Source organism: Protobothrops mucrosquamatus, unplaced genomic scaffold, assembly GCF_001527695.2.
Source record: "Protobothrops mucrosquamatus isolate PMUCROS unplaced genomic scaffold, P.Mucros_1.0 scaffold3390, whole genome shotgun sequence".
Classification (NCBI taxonomy): domain Eukaryota; kingdom Metazoa; phylum Chordata; class Lepidosauria; order Squamata; family Viperidae; genus Protobothrops; species Protobothrops mucrosquamatus.
In genome coordinates, this window is record NW_015389372.1 from 1 (window position 1) to 23,988 (window position 23,988).

The window sequence follows — 23,988 nt, forward strand, 5'->3', positions numbered from 1 at the left end:
TGCCACACTGAAGATACACATGGTTTTCACAGTACTTCCTCTTGGATTGAAAATTCCCTCCTTGCTATGCACACAATATTTGGTTTAACACTCCATCCTACTTATAGGTAGGGAATATTCTAGATAAAACATTCAGATTCTCAGCACTGGAAGGGCTGGCTGAGTTTATTAGAAAAGCAACTGTGTTTTGTGATAGTAGTATGAACAACACAGAAAATATATAAATGTCATAAAGTTATTGAATTTTATGGTGATTGAATTCAGGCTTCAATGTGCTTTTCCTCTGGATTTGGCTGTTTACGTGTGTATGGATAAATATATTTATTCTGCATTTAAATACATAGGATCTAGTGCAGAAATGTTAAAGACATGCTGTAAATGTTCAGGTATGAGAAGGCTGTTTTGCTAGCATTGCTCCGGTACAGCTATCCATGTGGAAATCATTTTCCAGTAATCCGATGCTATTTCCTTGTCTTAAAATCCTTCCTATCATATCACATTAATTTGTTGTCAGTTCATAAAAAATCTGCAAAATTTTCATGTCGCATCATATTACAATGATGTATTATGCCACTAGGACTCCTATTCAGCAAACAAACTGCACAGTATTGGAAACCATTCAAAGAATATTAGTTTATAGTAGTAAGTTATTTTTTTTCCTTCCAGAATAGTACACAAAGGAACAATCTAATTAACTAACTGTTGCTCTTCTGACTAAAAAAAACACTTTTAGGTTTTATAAATTCTGTTGTGCAGTTTTCTAATGATGAAAGGTAAAATTGCTTAATAATGTTGGTATGGAAATGTGTGAAGGATGAACTTATATAATGTATACTCTGTCTTATTTTTGATGGATATTAGGATCTGTAGTCAGAAACTATTTGACAGAAAAACTCTACTAGCTCCTTACTGATTAAATCTCATTGTTTGGAAAGCAATTTGTTGTATTTAGAGATTTTGGGAAGTATAGCCTCAAGATATCTAGAAGTTGGGAGATATCTTGTAGAGAGGCTATTATAGCACTCAAGGGCCATAAATGTTGTTTTCCTTACTGGCATTTGACTTTACAAAGACACAGCTGAAGGAAGAGCCTCCAAACTATGACCTAATTCATATCTAAAGTGCTCTTTTGCCTTTAGATATCAGAGAAAATATAGTTTTCCAAATTCAGAGCCAACTTCTTGAGCAAAATGTGAAAATGGTCAAGCAATGAGTACCTTTAAAGAGTGGTCCAAAATGCATTTTTTCTGATACAATAATGTGACCTGTATTAATTTAGACTTCTAAGTTGGCTTCAATGGCAAATCCAATGGCAAGTGCATCATAGTCACTTACGCATAAGATTATTACAGTATAGATTTCTAGAGAATGGGCATTCTATAGCATAGACTATAGCAACATTATATTTATTATTCATCATCTCATAATTTTAGCAATTGTCTATCCGTTGCAGGATGAAGGCCTCTTCTACATGTTTCCAACCTATACTGTCCTGAGCTTCCGTTTGCTAATTGGGCCCACAATATTTGCTGATATTGTTGATCCATCTTGTTTTAGATCTCTTTCGTGGACGCCTTTTATCAAGTGGGATCAAGTAAATGGATATTTACTATTACATTATTGCATTTAATATACTACCTGAAACTGGTAAATGGTTTCCCCTTGGACTGGTTGTATATTAATTTGTAGGTATTTTGTTCCCATAGTAGTGCTTGATCTACTTAAACCATTCATCTACTATTAGACAGCATCCAGGAGACACTTCTATTGCTAGAACATTGCCACAAAGAACCCCCTATTTTGCATAACTATACTGTAGATCAGACCTACAAATGGTACTGCAAACAGAATTTCTGCAGGTGATATTAGTGTATGAGCCAGGTAGTATTCTTGGTCCTTTAAGTTTTAAGCCATCCTGTGTCATAGATAGTGCTTATTATGGCAAGATTCTACTTACCTGCCCCAATTAAATAATCTAGTTACCAAATTATATATCATCTGTGGATTTGGGCTACCTAAGGATGGCCCGACTCAGAGTATATCACACTAAAAATCTTTGGATGACCTTGGAGCATTTAAAATATTCTAAATTATAAATATCCATGGCAGAGATGATGAATATTGCAGTATGTCTCAAAGTAATTGTTTTGGGATGAAGGAGCCCTCCTCCTCCAGTGCTTTCTTGTATAACTATTCCTGGTAGTAAGAGCTGAATCATGGTTTCACATATATAAATAGATATATATTTATAGGTATATAAATAGTCAAGAATATCATGATAGATAGGCTATGGAAGATTATTTTAATATATGATTACTGCAGCAAGTTGATTGTATACATAGAGATAAAAACATTTTCCACTAGAGTATGAAGAAATGGTTGGTGAAGTTGACAGTTTTTGCTGAAATGGATAAATTAAATTATTTAATTAGAGATAAGACATTATCTGTATTTATTGGTGAGTGGAAGTCTCTTATGGACTTTTTGCATAAAAATAAAAAAAATAAAACTGTGATTTGTTGTTTTGATAATTAAACAGGATAGATTATAGAAAGAAGAGCATTATGATATAAATTTCTACTTATAGTTGCTGTGAAAACTATCAGACTCCACTTCTTTATATTTTCTTTCTTTTTTATTTTTCTGCAACTTTTTTCTGTTCATGTAGTTTCTGCAATTTCTTCCTTTTTTCTTCCTTACTTTCTAATAGTTGGTTAACTGTTATTCTTTTTGTTTAAAGGTTTTAATTATATATCTACAATATCATGCTAGTATGGAAAGCTTTAAGAGAACAAGAAAAAATGGGCTATAAGATCCCATATCTCTCCCAATGGACATTATCTACCAGGAAAACCAGGTTTGCACAGATAGTCCATTTAGTGTTACAGTTTATGCCAAATCTTCTTGTCTTTGCTGCACTTTACTATGGTTAATTTGCTCCAGAAAAGCACATGAAACTACAGTTCTGCAGATAGATTTATAATCCAAAATTAGACACTATTAAAATATACCAACAGAACAATACATTTATATCTTAAATTTTCAAATCACATTTATATTATAACTACTGACATAATATATATTATATCATTGTGAACTTTGGCTTAACATCAGGAACAAGGCTTATTTTCTAAGAAGCTGGCATTAATTACTTAGTTATCCCTATGATTAACGGGTTATCTTAATCACTGAGACTAAATATCTTGTGCCTTATCTTTTTCAATTAATTTTTTTATTGAAGATCATGTCTTTGTTATATCATTTTGATCAGTTTTTAACTGGCATATTCTTGAATTCATACAACTTTCTGCTCATTTAATATTGGATTTCCTTATTGTTTCATAATAAATTATAATACTTAAGCATGTTATATCTGCCTTTACAATTTATAATAAGCCCATACTGTAGTACCATTAATTTATTTTAAGAATGATCACTGAATTTTAATTTTTAACTTCAAGAAACACCTTTTGAAAATTAAAAGCCAATCACACTTAGCAGCTACAGTCTATTCTTAATGGATTCCCAAAGAGATTGTTGCTTGTAGTGACTGTAATAAGACGTCTGTATTGAGAGCTACCATCAGAATATTGACTACAAACATTGACAGTAATATCACTGCAGTCAAATACATATAAGAAAACATATCTGCCCTTTATAATTTATCCTACTATTTATTTTTAATATTTTTAATATTTTATACTCCCTTTGACCATAGTCACTATAGTGGGACATAACCAATATAGAGAATTATAGAGTAAACCATAAAAGCCAAGTTATTGTCAACAACAACAACAACAACAAAAACCCACTAGGACTGTGACATTAATTTAAAAACACGGATTAAAAATGGTAGATATTCTTTTCTGTCTATTTAAATATAAAGATAAGAGAAATGAAGAAATATTGCATATTTGTGGTAAGACTTTTTTTTTAAAAAAAAGAAGGAATATGTAAATGGATTTAACTTTTAATTTTAGTGCAATAAAGCTTCCATATGCAAGATGGTGCATCTGGATCAGTACTGCCGTGATCTGGGGCAAAACGTTAAAACAATCCTACTCTTTTTGCTTTTTGCTCTTTTTGCTACTCTTTTTGAACACATATCTATAAAAGATCTGGCTACTCAGTAGGAGTTTGGCATAGCTGTCCTTTCATTTAATACTTTGTTTTCACAATGAGAAGCTGGCTTAAAACTATGGCTATTTCTCCTGAAATCTTTAGGTTTTTCTCGCATTCTTCACCTTCAACCACCTCCTAATTGTATAATCCTTATCTGCTTATCCATATTGTCTGTATATATTGTACTGTCTATTATGTCCTGGGCCTGTGATTGACAGAGCAACTGCAGGAAGCTGCAGTGAGACCCGGGCAGACCACATGGCCTGCCCGGGCCAGACAGGCTGTCTCCAGCCTATTGAGCATGCGCAGAGCGGGAAAATACATTGCATTTATTGGCTGATGCTGTTCCCTGCAAAAGGTATAAAAGAGATCAGCACCATTTTGTGTTGTTCTGTTGAAGCTTAAATAAAAAGCATCTGTTGTTACTCCTGCCTCGTTTCAATGGCTTATCAACACAAAGAACAGAACATTGGCGACGAAGGTGGGATCGTGCTGCAAGGAAAAAAAGAATACGAGGCTGACTCACCACGGAAGGCCCGAAGTGCTTGGAAGTTCGGTGGTCCAACTTGTGCAACTCTGCCTGCCAGTATGAAGACGCTGGAGGAGAGCTCGTCAAGATTCATTCTGGAACCCCTTTGCTCAGGAACCCCTGAGCAGCACAAGGTGTTGGAAGAGGCTGCCAAGAAGAAACCATAGCAAAGATTGGACGTCTGTTTGAATTTGACGTAATGCATCCTGAACATTGGAACTCCTACGTTGCCAGGGTGGAGAACTACTTTAGAGTAAACCAAGTTCGGGAGGACGGGCTCAAAGCCACAATGTTACTGTGTGTTTGTGGGCAAGAGACTTTTGACATTGCTGAAAACTTGGTTGCTCCAGCACCTTTGGAATCTATCGCTTACACAGAGCTAAAGTAAATGTTAAAGGAACATTTTGAATCAAAGCTATCGGTGATTGCATGGCGTCATGCATTTGAACAGCGGGACCAACGTCCCGGAGAGTCTGCTGCGGACTTTATTGCTGCTCTGCATCAAGCTGCAATGCCCTGTGAGTTCAAAGACTTGGAAGAAGGTTCACTCATGGGAGCTGGCACCACAGGTTAGCTGATTTTCTCCTTTGCCACTGCACCATACCTTGCACAGCTACAGGCAAGAGCCCAGCTGAACTCCGCTGGGGTCACCGTCTTATTACCAAATTAGACAGATTACACCCAGACCGGGTGGCTTCACAGGTGTCACAGCCGCGGCACCAAGGAGATTGCAAGTTGGTGATCCAGTTTGGGTAAGGAACTATGGACCTGGACATCTTTGAGTGACAGCAGTGGTCTGCAAAGTCACTGGGCCACTGTCATACGAAGTGGCCTTAGAGATTGGTCACGTGCTGCGTCGGCACATTGACCAGCTGCGATGGAGGCTACCTAGTCACCCTTCCGCTCCTGACTCTGCTCTTGGGGGGGAAGAGGACCACGATCACGATCGTGGATCTCAGTCTTTCTGCGAAAGCAGGGGTTTGCACTCTCCAAACAGGTTTTGCCAACGAGATGGCTCCTGACTCTGGCACTGGGTCCATGGGACATTGCACGCAATCGGCTTCTCATGCCACATCTACCTCAGGCCTTGCGCCTATGGGACTATGTTCCCAACCAGGTTCTCTTGCTGATCCGGGGAATTCCACCCCACCAAGGAACTCTGGTTTGGGCTTACCGGAAAGGGCCAGCCGAAGTCAAATGGACAAAGGGTTGGGCCTACCGGAACAGGCCAGCCAGCAAGATCCGGGTTCACCCGCATCAAATGGGTCTCAAAGTCCCGATCTGCCGAGCCTGGCAGGTGAGCTTGCAGACCAGGCGCTTGCAGCAGCTCCGAGACAATCGGAGCGGGCCAGAGGCCCTCCAAAGTTCCTATAAGATTATGTGAGGTTCCTATCAGTAAGTGGGCAGGCCTAGTTTTCCTAAAAATCAGAACACGCTCAAAAGTGTATTGTAATATTGTAAAGTATTAAGTATTACTGTGGAGAGTGACATTGTAGTAGTTTAAAATAGTATCTATTTTTTTTAACCAAGAGGGGAGGGGTGTTATGTCCTGGGCCTGTGATTGACAGAGCAGGTGCAGGAAGCTGCAGTGAGACCCGGGCAGACCATGTGGCCTGCCCGGGCCAGACAGGCTGTCTCCAGCCTATTGAGCATGCGCAGAGCAGGAAAATACGTTGCATTTATTGGCTGACGCTGTTCCCTGCAAAAGGTATAAAAGGGATCAGCGCCATTTTGTGTTGTTCTGTTGAAGGTTAAATAAAGAAGCATCTGTTGTTACTCCTGCCTCGTTTCAATGCCTTATCAACGCAAAGAACAGAACACTGTCCTTCTAGACTTTCTGCCTTAGATTCTGGAGTCTAAAATCACAATGATTTTTTTTGTCATTTTTTTTCTGATAAGCTCATTTTAGGCAAGTCCTTGCCAATTCAGCATCCCTCAAATATGTTGAAAACACACTCTGAATTTGCACTCTTAGTCATCTGGAAGGAAAGTCTGTTCTGGTAGATCTATTCCCAGCCAACTGTTCAAGTTTTCATCTTTAAAAAAAATTCTCTTTCCCACATTTATTTCATCTTTTGAATCATTTTTTTCCCTTGACAGACATGGATTTTTTTTGTCCTGCTTTAATTTTCAATTACATTTCCTTGTTCTAAAATTCATGGAGCACTCAGGAAGGAATATGCTCCTCCATCTACTAGCAGAATACTGATCTGTTCCCATAAGATGCTTAAGTATGTCACTGGGGTGGAAAATCAGGCAGTTTGTTCTGTGGCTGTTAAAATCAAGAAACTTAAACAGTAGCTGTAAAATCTTATATACAGAGATTATTAACAATCCCAGAAATATTGATTCCCTGCAATGAATAAGTCATGACCATTAAAGACAAGCTGGCTAATGGTGTGCACGCCCACTTCTGCAGCCTAGTTCCAAACGGCTCAAGGCCTGGTAGTGAGCCAGGGCCTGGAGGTTGGGGATCCCTGCTTTAGTTGGTGAGAGTCATTTTATCTGATGAATTTCTATAAGGAGGTCATGTTATAGTTAGAGGCCCAGTGTAGAAAAGATTCTTTTCTAGAAGCACCATCCATTAACAATTGGCAGAAATAGGTGACAATTGATCAAAATCAGGATCTGTAGAAAAATAAAATAAGCCATGTATCTCATGAATGAGCTATTCACGGGACCAAGATAAAATGCTGCCTTGAAATCATTTTGTAATAACTAAGAACTGGATCTCAAACCACATGTGAGTTCTGTCCTGCCTTAAGCATAAAGCCAACTGGATGACTATGAGCCAGTAACTCTGTCTCAGTCCTAGGAAGCAGGTGATGGCAAACCACTTCTAAAAAACTTTGTGTCATGGCTGAAGCATGGCTCACAGCGCAAACCTCACTCACAGCTAGACAAAAAGCAACAGAGGGAGGGAATGATTGGAATGTAAGGGAGGCATTGGGAGGGAGGCCAAGGGAATGCAAGAGCAGGGACTCAAAGCTTACAGCTATGCCAGCACTTCAAGGTCAACCAGCTGGGAAAGTTGAGTCCATTACCCAGATAAAATGAACATAGTGGATTGGAGGAAATAAATGGCTCTGCTGGGGGGGGAAAGGGGATGTTTAATTATGCTATTTGTGTGGGAACCCATTAGAATTAGCTTTGCTACTTCTGTATCCATGCCAGCTCAGTAAATTGTACTCTTAGAAAATGAAACTGCCCCAGGAGTCTTTATTTGCTGAATGAGTTGCATGGGACAGTTGACACTTTGCCAAGAAAACTGCAGGGACTTGTCCACACTGTCACTGGAAATCACTAATTTAAAGGTACATGTGCATGTGCACATCTTTTTGCCTGCATAAAGTACTTTGCTCTTCAAATACAAACATTAGGTCTTTAAGGAGGTGTAGATCCAGTAGTGTAAGTCTCCCATCAACCCTAACTTTAGATCGGAGAAGGCTTGATTATGTGTCATCAAGCCAGTGTTCAACTCTTAGCAATGCCATAGACCAGTGGTGGCGAACCTATGGCACGGGTGCCAGAGGCGGCACTTAGAGCCCTCTCTGTGGGCATGCGCCGTCGCCCCAGTCCTATGCCTTCAGCTGGGTTTTATAAAACTTTTTCGCTTTAGGCCTCCACCGCCGTGTGCAAAGAAAAAAAAAGGTTCAATCAGTTAATTTCAACTTCTCGCTGGAAAAAAAAAGGTCTTGCAAAGATGGAATTGATTGAAATTTTTAGTCCCACCCAGTCTTCCGTTACCAGCGCAGCTACGCCCAGCCAATGGGCCACACCCACCCGGCACTCGACAATGCATAAATGGGTTTTGGGTTGCAGTTTGGGCACTCAGTCTCTAAAAGGTTTGCCATCACTGCCATAGACTGACATTCTCCAGAACTATCTGTCCCCAACTGGAACATTTTGTACCAATTTTCTCTTAAATTGAAGCTTGGAGTAAATTTTATTGATTTTCCCATTGATGGACTATGAATATTTATCTCAAATATTTCATCCACTTGATCATATAGTTTTAAATTTGTTCTGTCTAGGTATATTGCAATTATATTTTATAAATACATCATAACAGATTACCTTGATTTTATATAAGCATTTCAAATTCTTTTTAAGTTTGTTTTATCATAATACAAAACAGAAAAACAAACAAAACAAAACAAAACAAAACTTACATTCTCCTATGAATCTACATTATATTATACCCAAAAACGTTTGCCCATTTTACCATACAATCTTTAACTATCTTCTAGATTCATCTTGAGTAATATTTTATAGACTTTAGCAATCAAGTGGTTACCTCCAGAACATAAATTAATGTCCAGTTCAGATCTTGCATGTCAAATTCTAACAGATTTCAACGTCCTTCTTTTTAGGAGATTGCGTTTTATTTTTCCAGTTATTTGCAGATACTATGGTAAATTCCTCCTTCATTGGGCATCAATCCTATCCTGATGTCTTGACTCATAGGAACCAGGTATTTTTCAGAGAAATAGGTAGAGATCCTGTATTCCATAAGGATTACTTTAGATAGTGTTACTATGCTTATATTCAGCCAATATTAACTTTACAGGAATTAAAATGGTTTTGTGACTGACCTAATTAAGTGTATTGTGCCAATGGCATATTAATAAAATAAGATTTTCTATTTCTTCATTGATTTATTTTATATAATTATCTCTATCATATCTATCTCCAACATCTCTATCTTAATTATTTTATATGTAAATCAAACTCAATTAAGGGAAGCTAATTGTAGTTTTCTAAAAATGTGATTGTGAAAAGAATTGTTTAATTGTTCTTGTCATCTTGGAGTTATACAAGGACAGTATTCCTTCAGCATCTCATTCAGTCTTTTTTTTTTTTAAAGAAAATTTTATTGGTTTTCTAGTTTTACATTTAAATATTAGAAAAGCAACGTGGCAGCTGAGTTGATCAATAATTCAATAACATACAAATATCTCTAGTACAGATCTCAAATTATTACATTAGATGTTTCCCCTCTTTTCCTCTTAGTATTTACTGTCTCATCTTTAAATTAGTACAATTCTTATAATATCAATTAAATAAAAAATAACTTTCTTGCATTTATCAATAATTTTTAGTTTATACATATCCTAGTTGTTTTAACATTCAATCATTTTAGACAATCAATGTCCTAGTTAATTTTTCCCAATTTTTGGTTTCCCATTAATATTTATATTTAATGTTTGATATTTATAATTTCCAAGTTTTAAATAACCCCAATTCACAATTTATCACAAGATCTAATGTTCAGAATACACGTCTTATCTATTTGAATTCTCACCATCTTACATCAACTAGTTAGTAATACAATATAATATTCTTATTTTCTGGTAATTTCCAGATATCTTAAATTTAGTAACCAAAATTCCTCCTATTTCAACATTTAATACTTCCTGTCTTTTTCTCTTAATATCTACTATCTCATATTTAAAGTAGTAATTCTTATTATTACCGCTAAGTAAAAAAATATTTATTACATTCATCGATTGATTTTTAGCTTATATATATCTTAATTACCTTTACATTTAACCTTTATAAGCAAATCAATGTTCAAATTTAACTATTAATATTTATACTTGTAAGTTATGAATAACCAAAGTTTTCTTTATCTCATCTCATAACAATATCTAATATTTCAAAGTACACATCTTATCTATTTGAGTATATTCTATTTTAATTCACAGAAGTAAGTCAAAACCCCAATTTTCTTCAGTCTTATTCTAGCTTTCTTTCTTTGCCAAAACGTCTTCCATGTCCGTACTTTAAAGTCATCAAACAAATCTCCCTATTTGTTATATAGATTGTTTGACATAGAAAAAACCATCTAATCGCCATTTTTTTGAGAGGACTAACAAATCGTCTCTTTATTTTATCATCTCGACGTAGTCGTCCTGGATTGTTTATCTTCTCTTCAATCTGTTCTTCTTCTTGATCCTCAGGTTCTTTCTGATTTATGTAGAAAGTCTTTTCCTTTTTCCATATTGTCAGTCCCTTTTCTGGGTTTTCCATTAACTGTATTTGTTGATCAGTTGAATCTTCTGTCATAATCTTTAATTGTTCCACCTTTTCTGTTATATTCTGTGTAGTTGATTTTTCAGATGTAATCAAAGTTTGAGTTTGTATATCTGGGCTGACATCTTGTTCTTTTCTGTAACCTCTTATTTCATCAGTAGCTGTAAGAATAGTTTGATGAATTGCTTTCAACATAGAGAGAATCTGTTCCTGATCTTCATCCATTTTTTCTTAGTAATGTATTAGGTTAAAAGCTTTACAATCAGAGAATGCAAAAAAAAAAAAAAGATTTTGTCACTGAATAAGGAACACAGCTGGGCTTCTCTCAGCTGATGTTCAAGGTTGCATAAGTCTTATCTATTGTCTGGGCTGCTGGCCAAGTCTCTTTTAAACAATAACAAATTGTAGTATCAGGTTTAGCCACAAGATGTTGCCCCTACCCTTAAACGTTTTCTTTTAAATCTGAAGTTTTTATAATCTTTTCAGTTTTGCTTCTTTCTTATAAGTAAAAACCCCAATCTTCAATAAGCATAGAAAATCTTTTAGTCCACAAACTTTAAAAAATAGAATTCCAATTAGGATCAAGTTATTCTTTCAATGTTTTAAACTCCCCTGGATAGTCAGTCGCTGCTGTTTCTAGAGGGAGGGGTAAAACCTCCCTTCCCTCTCCACAGGGGGGAAAGTACTTAAGGCAGCTTATGCAGGTAAAGAAAATAGTTAGGATTTAAGAGAGGTAGATCTCACCTAGTCTCATCCGCACTGCTTTAAAATTGCCTGGTGGTAAGTGTGACTTCAGCTTGCAGCCTAGTGACGAGCCATATTGCTATGGCCGGTCTTTCGTCCACCAGTTTGGAGGGCTGCCCTGGATCAAGTGGAAGAGCTACCGCCATCTTGCGATCCAACATGGATCCCCTCCTTGCTGGTCGCCCCTACAGGGCGACTTTCGACCCTTTCCAGGGTCCCCCAGCAAAGCTAAACTGAATGCGGAAGACAGAGCTTGCCTTCCAGACGTCCATGGCAGCTGCCTCGGCAAACCGGAAGCCTCATTCAGTCTTTTTGATTGTTGCAAAAGCAGTGTTATGTTCATCACAATTTCCCAAAACACATATAGTAATTGATTTGATTTCTCTTGAAAGAGGGATACTGAAAAAGGTCCAGATTTAGTTGTTTGCATATTATTTTTGAACAATGCAAACAGCTCCATTCTCCCAAGAGTTTTAAATGGGTCAGTGAGGAGTTAATGTTTGTGGAATCCACCCCAAAACTCAATTTATCTGCCCAAAACAAAGCTAGTCATGCATAGGATTAAACTAAATCTACCCAGTTAGTTTTGCCATTGGAAACCAAAAACTGATTCATCAACTCATTTTGCATAATTAATCCTCTCAGAAAAAGAGTTGGAAAGAAAAAGATATTACTGAAAAAGAAGGCCTCTCTCTTGACAGAATTTCTTCCAAAGCTGGTGACTCACAGAATGCCTCCTGGGCATTAGTTAATGCTATAGTCACTAAGGAATGTTTGCCATTTATATATCTAACCAATGAAAAAGGAACCCATGAGCAATGCTCATCAAATAAAAAAGAAATCCCTGGAGAAAGTACACGGGGAGAATTATTCCCTAAATTGTGGTTTATGTATCACTTAGTGCACTGGAGTGGCTGATTATGATAAGTATTTCATAAGAACAGAGCCAATGTTTTCTTTGTTATAATTCCAAAAGCTTAAGGACAATCCAGCTCTTACAATCAGTGTTCTCACAGGTCTTTCAGGTAATTATTTAGTTATTCTTCTAGATTTGGGGGAATAGAGCAATTGTGGATTTTTATTTTGCTTTCTCTTGTTGTATTATGGTTGGTTGGTTTGGGTCTAGTTTTGCTATTTTGCCTCTCTGGTCACCTGAATTTTTTTATATGTGGGGTTTTAGTGGTACATTTCCTAAAGCTGTTAGGAGCTGGGAAGCTTATAAACTGAATAAAATTGCTTTTATTATGGTTTCCAATAAACTGAATAAAGTTAGACACAAATCAACTTTACTTCTGAAACATATGACATTGTTCAAAACCAACAGATCTGGAACTGATCTTAAAGCTGAGCAAAACAGCTATCTGAACATACTCCAGAATTTTGCCAAATGTTACTGTAAGAAAACCCATAGTCATTCACCAAAATGTTATCAATCCCAGTACAATATAAATCCTAGAAACTGTATTTTACAGCAAGAAAATCATTTATTTAAATTTACCCTCTCCCTAAGATAAGCCTTGTACCTATCCAAATAAAAATAATTATTCAAAGTTGATTGTGACATGCATTATTATTTGTCAAAAAGTGTGGCTTGTCAGTTGCCTATGAAACAAAATGTCTATATGATCCATTTTTATTCAAGCTGCTAAGAATAACACATCTTTAATAAACACTGCCACAACCAGCAGGCATTCATAAATATGAAATTGAAGTCTTTTTTTTTTTTTAGTTCAGAAGCAGAACTCAATTATCCACACTTGGCACATATCATTGTGCTGCTATATGCCACAGCTGCTTGATTAATAAGCAAAAGCATCACAGCATGATTTGTTAGAACAGAGCTCTGGGGTTGTATGCAGGATCATTAAAGGCAATCCTGCTCTCATCCTTCTGATCTTCTCTCCCTTGATTCTCACCAAGAAACTCAGAGGATTACATGGCAGTGCAGGTTAGTACATATAATGAGGATGCACTGTGGGTTACTAATGTCTCACATGGACCATGGTGAGCATGAAAGAATTGTAGCAGAGTGCAAATGCTTAATTTGTCTGGTGACCACAAATTGCCGATAGGATTTCAAAACAGTGACAACTAAAAGACCAAAACAGAACAAAAGCAAAAATACATTAGATATTGGTGATTCGTGGCAAAGATAAAAATGTCTATTTATTTAAAAGCACAGACTCATATCATTAAGAATGAAACTAAATAACACCCAACAATAAATGAAGTACAATAACAAAAAAATACAGTACAACAAAATAAAATAATAATGTCAGATATTTATAGTGCAGTCTTTGGCTTATTCACTAGACAATTCAAAGCAACTTTCTCACAGAAAAGTCGCATTGGGTTACATTTTTAGAAAGCCTGGCTAAGTAAAGTTTCTACCAATTTCTAAAAAAGTAACAAGGTTGGAATTAGATACATTTCTCAGTAGTCTAGTGAGAGGGATCACATTACAAAGAACCCTGAGCAGATTCTCAAAAAATGATACTAACATCCAGAAGACATAAGCAAAAAAATTGCAAGCTCTTGAAAATTTTGGCTATTTCTCTTGTTTTAGCTGGAATAATGTGGGAAGCAGAGAAAAGAGAAAATATTTATGTAATATTTTAGGAATTCTACTACTTTTGTGTACTGTGGTCAGAAGTGATATTTTAAGAATGGGAAATGTGGCAAGTTGTCATTTATATAGGAGCCATGGTTGCACAGTGATTAGAATTCAGCATTGCAGGCAAATTCTGCCCACAGTTAGCAATTCGATCTTGACCGGCTCAAGGTTCACTCAACCTTCCATCCTTTCGAGGTCGGTAAAATGAGGACCCAGATTTTTGGAGGCAATATACTGACCATGTAAACCGCTCAGAGAGTGCTGAAAAGCGCAATGGAGCAGTATATAAATCTAGTGCTATTTCTAAGTGCTGTAAATAGTGCATAAATATAGAAAAGCAGAAGTTTTTCCACCCATGCTGTTTAAACTACAAGGAAAATCTGCAAAGGATTGTTTGCTTAGAAATATTTTTAATCATGTTCTATAATAGTAGTAAATTAAGAGTTAGTCATTCATTGATTCATTCATTCACTTATTCATCACATTTATATATTACTCTTTTCAGCTAAGTGACTGTTTACAATAAAAATATAATATAAAAGCATAAATAATAACAAGTTAAAAACAGAATTTAAAAAAGTTAAACAGTTAAAAAGATAGAGAGAACATCATCACACCAACAATCCCCGAGTACATATCACTTTTCAACTCCCATGCCAATTGGCAGAGCCAGGTCTAAGCACTCTTTCTAAAAGGCTTCTATTTAATCTAGGAACATGTGTTATTATCTACATCTCTTTTAAAAATGCCTCCCACACAATCACATTCATGGAAGGGTACTTGACCATTATACTCCAACATCTGAGATGTAGTAGTGTATCATCATCATCATCATCATCATCATCATCATCATCATTTGACTGAACAACAGAAATGTTAATTTATATGGCGCAATTTTCAAAAACAAAAATACTAATATTCACCCACTATTTTTCCCCATACTCATTCTAAATGCGAAGGCAATTTCAGCAACATTTTATATTACAAATTAGGGGTTTCTTTTACATTTCTAAAAGATCTACACCTAATAAAAACTGTCTCATTTCATTTATTTTAGTCACACTGATCCAGAAATATTTTTGTAGTACATCTGCTATACATTTGTAAAACTGCATAAACACCATTTTTAATATTAAAATATGCTGAATATCTGCAATTGCATCTAAGCACCTCCCAATAAACTTTAAAACATGATGGCTGCTATATATTATAATCATGATGCAGTATACATTTGGATTCTATTTTCAGGCAAAAATGAGCAAAAGGCCAAAAAAAAGCAGATAAACACATAAGAAAAGAACAATAATACAACCTGAGAGACTATAACAGTTAATTTAGATATAACTATAAATATTTAAGGGAAAAGCTGTTGATATAATAATATCAATTTTATCTTGAGCTGTTTTGTTTTTAGTGCAGTATTTCAGTGACCTGAATATTGGTGTCAGGGTTGGAAAGTTTATTTCATGCAGTCTACCAACTGGATGGATTCTGGTAATCAGGATATTTGTAAAGAAGAAATTACATGTATTTCAACATTTAATTTCATGAAATTTGTCAGTCATTAGGTAGACCAAAGCAAGAAATCAGCTTCACAGGAAGGTTAAAAGTACTTTTATTTTACGCTTGTATTAATATTGGCTATAGTAACAGAATCTTGCAAGTCTAATTTTGCTTTACTCTTCTCATGTCAGTTGGGGACATTTTTGCCTGAGTCACTTTCACATTCCTTTTGCTTGTTTTGGACTTAAACCATGTTTTTCCCTTGGTTGCTTAGGTAACAGATCTGACCTATCTCTCTCAAGGTGCCTTAATTTTTGCACATTAAAATTATTTTAAGAATGGCCAATCATCATCAACCATCATCATCATCATCATCAATGATCATCTTATAGGAAAGGCTTTTCTACTGCCCATTAAGGTAAATGTAAAGGAATCCCTGCCGATTTGGCTCTGCTAGTTGTTGCTGACTATACAGAATAAGGCTTATCTCCGTTTCCAGGCCATTAAGCCAGTGCTGTCCGAAGACATTTCTATTTCCCATTAAATGGGGTAAAATTTCTTTAGGTTCTAGTGTCCACTTTATATATTGTGAAGGTTGCTGTTTTTTTCTAGTCTCCATCCCACTGCAGTGTCTCTGGCTGATATGCTTTCTGAGTTGGACCCCTGCCCTAATGAGAGGGCCACCCCATGACCTCTTGTAAATTTTATTAAAGTATAGGAGAAGCTAGAAGACTACAGACTACTAAAGGAAAAATTAAATTTTCATTTTGTGTTGATAAAAAACCCCCAAACCATCTATATGTATATTTCTTATATAATGGAATAGCGGAATGAAACTCTATTTTCAGTATCTTGTTTTGAATCTGACATCAGGTCGGAATGAAATGATCTAAATAGGATTGGCCCATTTTTGGAATTCTGAATTGTGCCCCTAAACTACCGCATAAGTCAGGGGTGTCAAACTGCCGGCCCACGGGCTGGATGAGTCACACTAAAACTGCACCCACCCCATTGCCAGCAATGGGAAAAAAGTTGTGATACATTGCGACACATCACGTGATGTCCCGAGTTTGACACCCGTAGCATAAGTGAATAATAAATAGTTTCTCTCTACAGTAGTTTTCTTCTCGAGACCATTGCTAGCATGCCTTGTTCTGAAGAATTATAGCAAAATGATATATATTGCACATGCTATAGGTATACCAGATAATTCTGAGAATTTCTATCTTTCCTTTTCTCTCTCATTCTCATTGCAACATAAACCGTGTGTTTGGGAGCTTATTGTGGCTGTTGTTGCAGTTTTTCTTTTTATGCCTTGATAGAAAATCACCTGTTGCTAGGTGCATCTATCATTCTGTCAGACCTATGGCTGTGGGATGTGGGATCTTTTATGGATGTGAAGGAGCAGATTATATGATATTTTATTCTTTTACTGAGAATATAATTAGAGCAGGTATTTAGGGTTTCTGTCTAAGTACAATTTTCTACTAAAGTTTTTCCTTTTTTTTTAAAGGCAAGCCATCTTTCTCCAGAAATCCCTCTGTGAATTGTTCTATTTATTTCTTCCCAGATGCATATTTTGGTCCATAAAGCTACTCCCCCAGTGTCTGCTTCAAAAATTATTTAGAGCAAGAGCTTTGGGACTCATATAAGAATGAACTCAGCATCTCTGCTGGTCATTAAAGTAAGCACATCTTTTTCCACAGTTTGCTTTGCAAAACCTCACAAAAAAATCTGACTGTGTAGGAATCACATTAATGATGAAATGATTTGATCATTAAACAGCAGCTTCTTTCATTTAGCTTATAACAAAGTCTCAAAATATATTTGCTTTAATAAGTAGTATTACAGGAATAGTAAAAGGTTGCTGTGCTCATACAAGAACAAAACATTTCTTTCAAATTTGTTTCAACATGTAAGAAGTCCGCACCCCCCCCCTTCCTAGGGAAGTAAATATTTTGGGAGATATTAAAAAATGCAAAATATTATATTTCCCCAAAGGAATAATATAAAATCTTAGGCAGAACCCCCCCCCCCAAGTCTTTCTGCCCCAAGCAGAAACCAGCTTTTAGAAATGCAGATTTGGTGATTCATTCAGGAAGACTAGGGATGGGATTAGAAAGACAAAGACCCCTAAAATCTACATCCCCCACCTAAAATCTAAAGACATGATCTTTAGGACACAATAGGATTAACCCACCATCATTAGAATACCAAAAGGGCACACTGAAGCATAGGTAAAAGTTCATTGCACAGGAACAGGAAGAACCTCAAATACAAAGCCACAGGAACAGGAAAAACTCCAAACACAAAAGCCCAAGAAGGTATAAAAACCTACCACTCCCAGTGCCATTTTGTCAGCCACCCCAGAAATATGCTGCTGTCACTGAAGTTTCTGGCAACTAAATAAACTGAATCTTCTTTCCTATGCAGTCTTCATTTTGTTTATTCCCGGCTTGGACTGGACCCTGATGCAGATTTTTCATTCAACAAATACTTTCCACACCTATTTTGTTCTATGAAACAATATTTCATTTTAGGCTTAAAATTAATTGCTATCTATTTTTAAAATGATTTTAAAGCTATTGAATGAATACAATAGAACAATTTTCTACTTTGGGAGGAAAAAATCTGGCTATGGAGAATTATGGAACAAAAATTTCTTCCATGATGAAAAGTTTTTGGCTTGTCTTTATGTCTGTCTTTTTAAAAGACATATAAACCTACTTCATTGAGAACATCTTCAATGCAAAAATATTATGAAAAATGGAAGATACTAAAAATATTACAGAAAGGATTGTATTCATTGTATTCATTAACTGCCCACTAAAATCCAAGACACTGCAATTTATGTTAACTATGAAATATTTAAAATGCTTTGTTCAAAGCCTACATAAATGCAAACTTTAATGATAAACTTTATATATGGGTCCTTGCCTGGTATTCTAAATTTATTTTTAAATTTGTGAGGATAACTTACCTTCTTCAATCCTGTTTGAAAATTATATATGCTGCTTTCAATTTTAAGATATTTTCAAAAGTCTATAATTTGCTCCAAGTATATAAAAACTAATGTTTCCTTTAAAAAAGAGCTTCTTTTCACTCTGAATCAAAATTGGTACAAATAATTGTTAGAGATACTGCTTCCTATTATTTCTCAGACATTATAATTTATTCATTTTTCTTCTATTACAATATGATTAAATAATGTAAAGGGCTGATGCTTCTTGGTCTGTGTCTCACAAAGTCATCTTATGTAAAATATTATATTACATTCTTATAAAGTATTATGAAGAGTGGTTTTGTGTTGAAAAGGTACTGGCGTAGAAACCAAGAGTCTATGAGTTCTAGGCCTTCCTTAGGATACTTGGGGCCAGGCACTTTGTCATGGCTCAACCTGCATCACAGAGTTGTTGAGATGCATATAAGCAGGATAATAAGGATAATAATGATTACAGTACGTGGAGACAGCAGAATCACAAAACACAAAGACCTGTAAATAGAAGTAGAATGACTTTTAAAAGAGAAAGCAAAGATAATTCCAATAGTGATAGGCACCTTGGTTGCAAACCTAAAACATCTGGAGCACCACTTGAACACCACTGACAGTGACAAAATCACCTTAAATTGCAAAAGAAGCTTTAATTGGAACAGCTTAAATCCTACAATGATATCTTTAACACCACTAAACAACTTCTGCATATCTTGGGTCACTGGAAAGAATTTGATAGTGGATAAAAATGTCAAATTCAGTCTAAGCATCTGGCTTACTGTGTGACCAGCTATAATAATGAAATCTGGCAATGGCTTCCAACAAGAACAGTTATAAAAAAACCCTGAAGGGCTGATTTTGGTAGCTTATGGTATTTGAAACTGTAATATATTGAGGAGAATTATTTGGAAATGTTGAAAACTTGTGTTAAAGCAGGAACTAATACTTGAATCCTATTGGCTGCCGCCTAGTGGCTGAGTGTATAAATAGGGGTGGAGCGGCAGTTAGCTAGGCTTCTGTTTAAACTGTTAATAAAGAGTGGTTGTTCACCTGCTGCCTCGTGAATGCCTCACCGAGCACCAAACGTAATAGTGGCGACGAGGATGGGATGTGCTGCCAAACTTGAAGAGCTGAGTCACTAAGGGGATAAGCCAAGCGATGATACCTTGGTTGGGGCCGCGTTCCCCCCCTCATTCCTGCCAGTACGAAAATGGTGGAGGAAGAGCGCTTCCAAGGAACTGTCCCTGGGAGATTAAAGAAGCCTTGGCTGCACAAGGCATTGCGGGGCTGAAAACGCCGAAAAGAACTCACCATGGCCAAACTCGGGAAACTCTCAGAATTTGATGTCGCACATGCAGAGAGGTGGAGCTCGTACGTCGCAAGAGTCAAGAATTATTTGAGAGTCAACCAAGTTCGTGAAGACGGTTTGAAGGCCGCAACACTGCTGCGCGTCTGTGGCCAGGCGACGTTCGAAATTGCCGAAAACGTAATAGTTCCAGCGCCGCTTGTTGCTTATTCCAAACTTTAAAAAGTGCTCAAAGAACACTTTGAGCTGAAGCTATCGATCATCGCCTGGAGGCACACCTTCGAACGAAGAGACCAACGACCGGGCGAGTCGGCTGCAGAGTTCATAGCCACCTTGCGCCAAGTGGCCCGACCCTGCGAATTCAAAGACCTCAAGGAAAGACTGCGAGACCGCTTAGTGTGCAGGTTGAGAAGCAGGGAGCTCCAACAAAAATTGTTCGCTAAAGAGACTATTTCGTTCCAGGATGCCCTAAAGGAGATCACAGCCGAAGAAGCCACCGGGGGAACTGTCAAGGCCTTATGGCTCTCCAGGAGCACTCCCTGTGTAGGGAGGGCACTGAGAGGATCGAAGACTGAATCGGATCAAGAGATCAATCAGTTACAGCAGCCACCAGAAAGAAGACCACAATGCCCAGTTGACAAGGCAGTTACCTTCTCTCAATGTGCGGGGTGTGGAGGCTGACAAAAATGCATGGTATGCAGGTTCCGTACAGCAACGTGCCGGGCGTGTGGCAAACAAGGCCACATCGCTGCTGTCTGTCAGGGTCATCGGAGAGAAAGCCCACCAGAAGAGTTTCCCCGGAAAGGTACCGGGGACCCGGGGCAACACAGGGTTGGCTATTGCGCCAGTAGAAGGAGTGTGCATAGAACAGGTGCCCATCGCCCATTTAGGGAGAAGTTGCAGTTCAAAGTCAAGCTGCATGGAGTTCCATGCAACATGGAACTAGATATGGGGTCAGCATTATCCATAATTTCCCAGGGAACCTTCAAACACATTTGTAGTCGCAGCGGCAAAAGAGTTAAGCTCAAGCTGTCAAACCTCGTGTTAACGGATTTCCAAAACTCTCAGTAACAGTTAGAGGGGAAGCTACACTCAGGGTTCAATTCAAGGGATTTGAGGGCCCCCTGGAAGTCATAGTAGTTGAGGGCAACCACACAAGCCTCATTGGGCTTGATTGGTTTGATGCATTGGGAATCAATGTGACTGGAATAAACAGTACACATGCAGTGGATTTATCAGAAGTTTGCCAAGAGTTTGCTGATGTTTTCAGCCCCAACTTAGGGAAATATAAGGGGCCTCCCATAGCCCTTCGGTTTGATCCTACCATAACTCCAATATGGATCAAGCCGCGCAGAGTGTCTTTCGCCCTCAAGCAGAAGATCGATGCAGAGCTGGATAAGCTGGTGCAGCAAGGCATCCTGCAGCCGGTTGATAGCAGTTAGTGGGAAACCCCCACAGTTATACCACTTAAGGCCAATGGAGAGGTGCAAATTTGCGCAGATTACAAGTGCACTATCAATAGAGCACTCCAACAACATGCATATCCAGTGCCTGTAGTCAGCCACATTTTGGCGTCACTACAGGGAGCTCGCATATTCACCAAGTTAGATTTGGCTCAGGCCTACCAGCAACTGCCGGTGGACAAGGCCACGGCAGAAGCTCAGACCATAGTTACCCACAGGGGAGCTTTCAAGGTTAAGCACCTACAATTCGGGGTCAGTGTCGCCCCAGGGCTCTTCCAGGGAGTGATGGAGTGCACGCTCAAAGGTATTCCAGGCGTGTGCCCATATTTTGATGATGTCCTCATAGCTGGGGAATCAGCTGAGAAATTGGCAGAATGGCTCAAGGCTGTCCTTCAGCGTTCCGAGAAGCGGGGCTGAAGCTGAAACGGGAAAAATACAAAATTGGGGTAGCTTCAACCGAGTTCCTTGGATTCCGCAAAGATGCCAAAGGCATTCATCCTGCTGAATCCAAGCTCAAAGCAATTCAGCAGGCCCTGAGTCCTAAATCTAAAGGGGAGCTTCAAGCTTTTTTAGGACTGCTCAATTTTTATCATGCCTTTCTACCTCACAAGGCCACACAGCCGTTACACCAGCTCTTGGACAAACACGCACAGTGGAAGTGGACCAACGTCCACGAGAGGAGTTTTTCAGTAGTCAAATCACTGCTGTCTTCAAATTCAGTTTTGATGCATTTTAACAAAAAGCTGCCTGTCTGCATCGCTTGTGATGCATCACCATAAGGGGCTGGGGCTGTGCTGAGTCATTTAATGGCTGACGAAAGGCAAATTCCAATAGCCTATTACTCAAGGACCTTGTCCTCTGCAGAGCATAACTATACGCCCAAATAGATAAAGAGGCCTTGGCCATAGTGGCAGGGATAAAGAGGTTTCATGACTATTTGTATGGTAGGCCCTTTAAGGTCTTCACAGACCACAAGCCACTCCTGGGGTTTTTCACAACGAACAAGCAAACACCCCAGATCATATCTCCTAGGATGTTGAGGTGGTCAAAATTCATGTCAGTGTATAATTACAGTTTAATTCATAAACCAGGCAGGGAAATGGGCCACACAGATGGCCTTAGCAGACTGCCCCTGCCACAGTTAGAGCCTGACCCCACTCCAGCCATGTGCATCCTGGCTATCCAGGACCTGCCTGAGTCTCCCCTTAACGCAGGGGACGTGGCTGCCGAGACAGCTTCAGACACGACGCTGAGCCGAGTTCTGAACTGGGTGCTCACAGGATGGCTGGAAAATAGTCCCGGGCCTAACTTTCAGAGTTTCAGTAGGAGGAAGGATGAGTTGTCAGCTCACAGGGGGTGCATCTTGTGGGGTAGTCGGGTGGTAGTCCTGAACTCACTGAGGGCTAGAGTCTTAGAGTCGCTGCACAAGGGACATCCGGTAATAGTCCAGATGAAGGCACTCTCGCAAAGCTACATTTGGTGGCCTGGGCTGGATAAAGACATTGAGGCTTAGGTTCACAGCTGCCACATTTGCCAGCAAGCTAGACTAGAGATGCCCCACGCCCCAGTCCATTGATGGGAAACCCCCGTGGTCCAGGATCCACATCAATTTCGCAGGACCCTTTCAGGGGCAACTCTTCCTCATTGTGGTGGACAGTCACTCCAAGTGGTTAGAGGTCGCACCTGTCCCTACTATGACTACTGCCAGGACCATCCAAGAACTGCGCAGGATTTTTTCCACACATGGGTTACCCGATGTGATAGTTTCTGACAATGGGGCTCAGTTTACCACTTTTGAATTCCACTTCTTTTTGAGGGCTAATATGATTAGGCACACCACATCTGCTCCCTTTCACCCAGCCTGAAACAGCCAAGCAGAGCGCATGATCAGGACGACCAAAGAGTTCTTAAAAAGGATTGTAACTGGCAACTGGCAGCATAGGCTAGCCAATTTCTTACTTTGCCAATGCACAATTCCCTGCACTTCCACAGGCAGAAGCCCAGCAGAATTAAGATGGGGCCGGCGTTTGATCACAAAGCTGGATCATCTGCATCCTGATAGAGTTGCATCACAAACAACACAGCCAAAGACACCACAGCACTTGCAAGTTGGCGACCCGGTTTGGATGCGGGACTATGGGCAAGGGGCACTGTGGGTGGTAGCTGTGGTTTGTAAGGTGACTGGGCCACTTTCTTACGAAGTGGTCCTGGAAGATGGTTGCGTGCTACGCAGGCACATCGACCAACTGCGGCGGAAGTTACCAAACCAGCCAATAACTCATGACTCTAGTGACAGTCAAACTCAGGAGCAGCACGATTGCAGTAGTGCATTAGATTCTGCCAGTGACAGCGGAACCCTCCGACTAAGGGACGAGATTCTAGCGTCTGGTGAGTCAGTCCCAAATACTGATACTTCAACCGATGGACAATGCCAGTAGACGGCTCCATTTTCTGGACTAGTGGACTCTGTTCCATCTATGGACACTGGCTCGGGTCTACCAGGACAGATAAGCCACCAGAGACTCGATTCTACCCATAATGGACGGGTCCCATAGCCCCGGTCTACCAAGCCTGGCAGGCGAGCTGACAGATCAGGGGCCTCCAGCAGTTCCGAGGCGTTCGGAGCGGGCGAAAAGGCCACCAACATATTTAAGGGAATATGTTCAACAATTGGCCTTA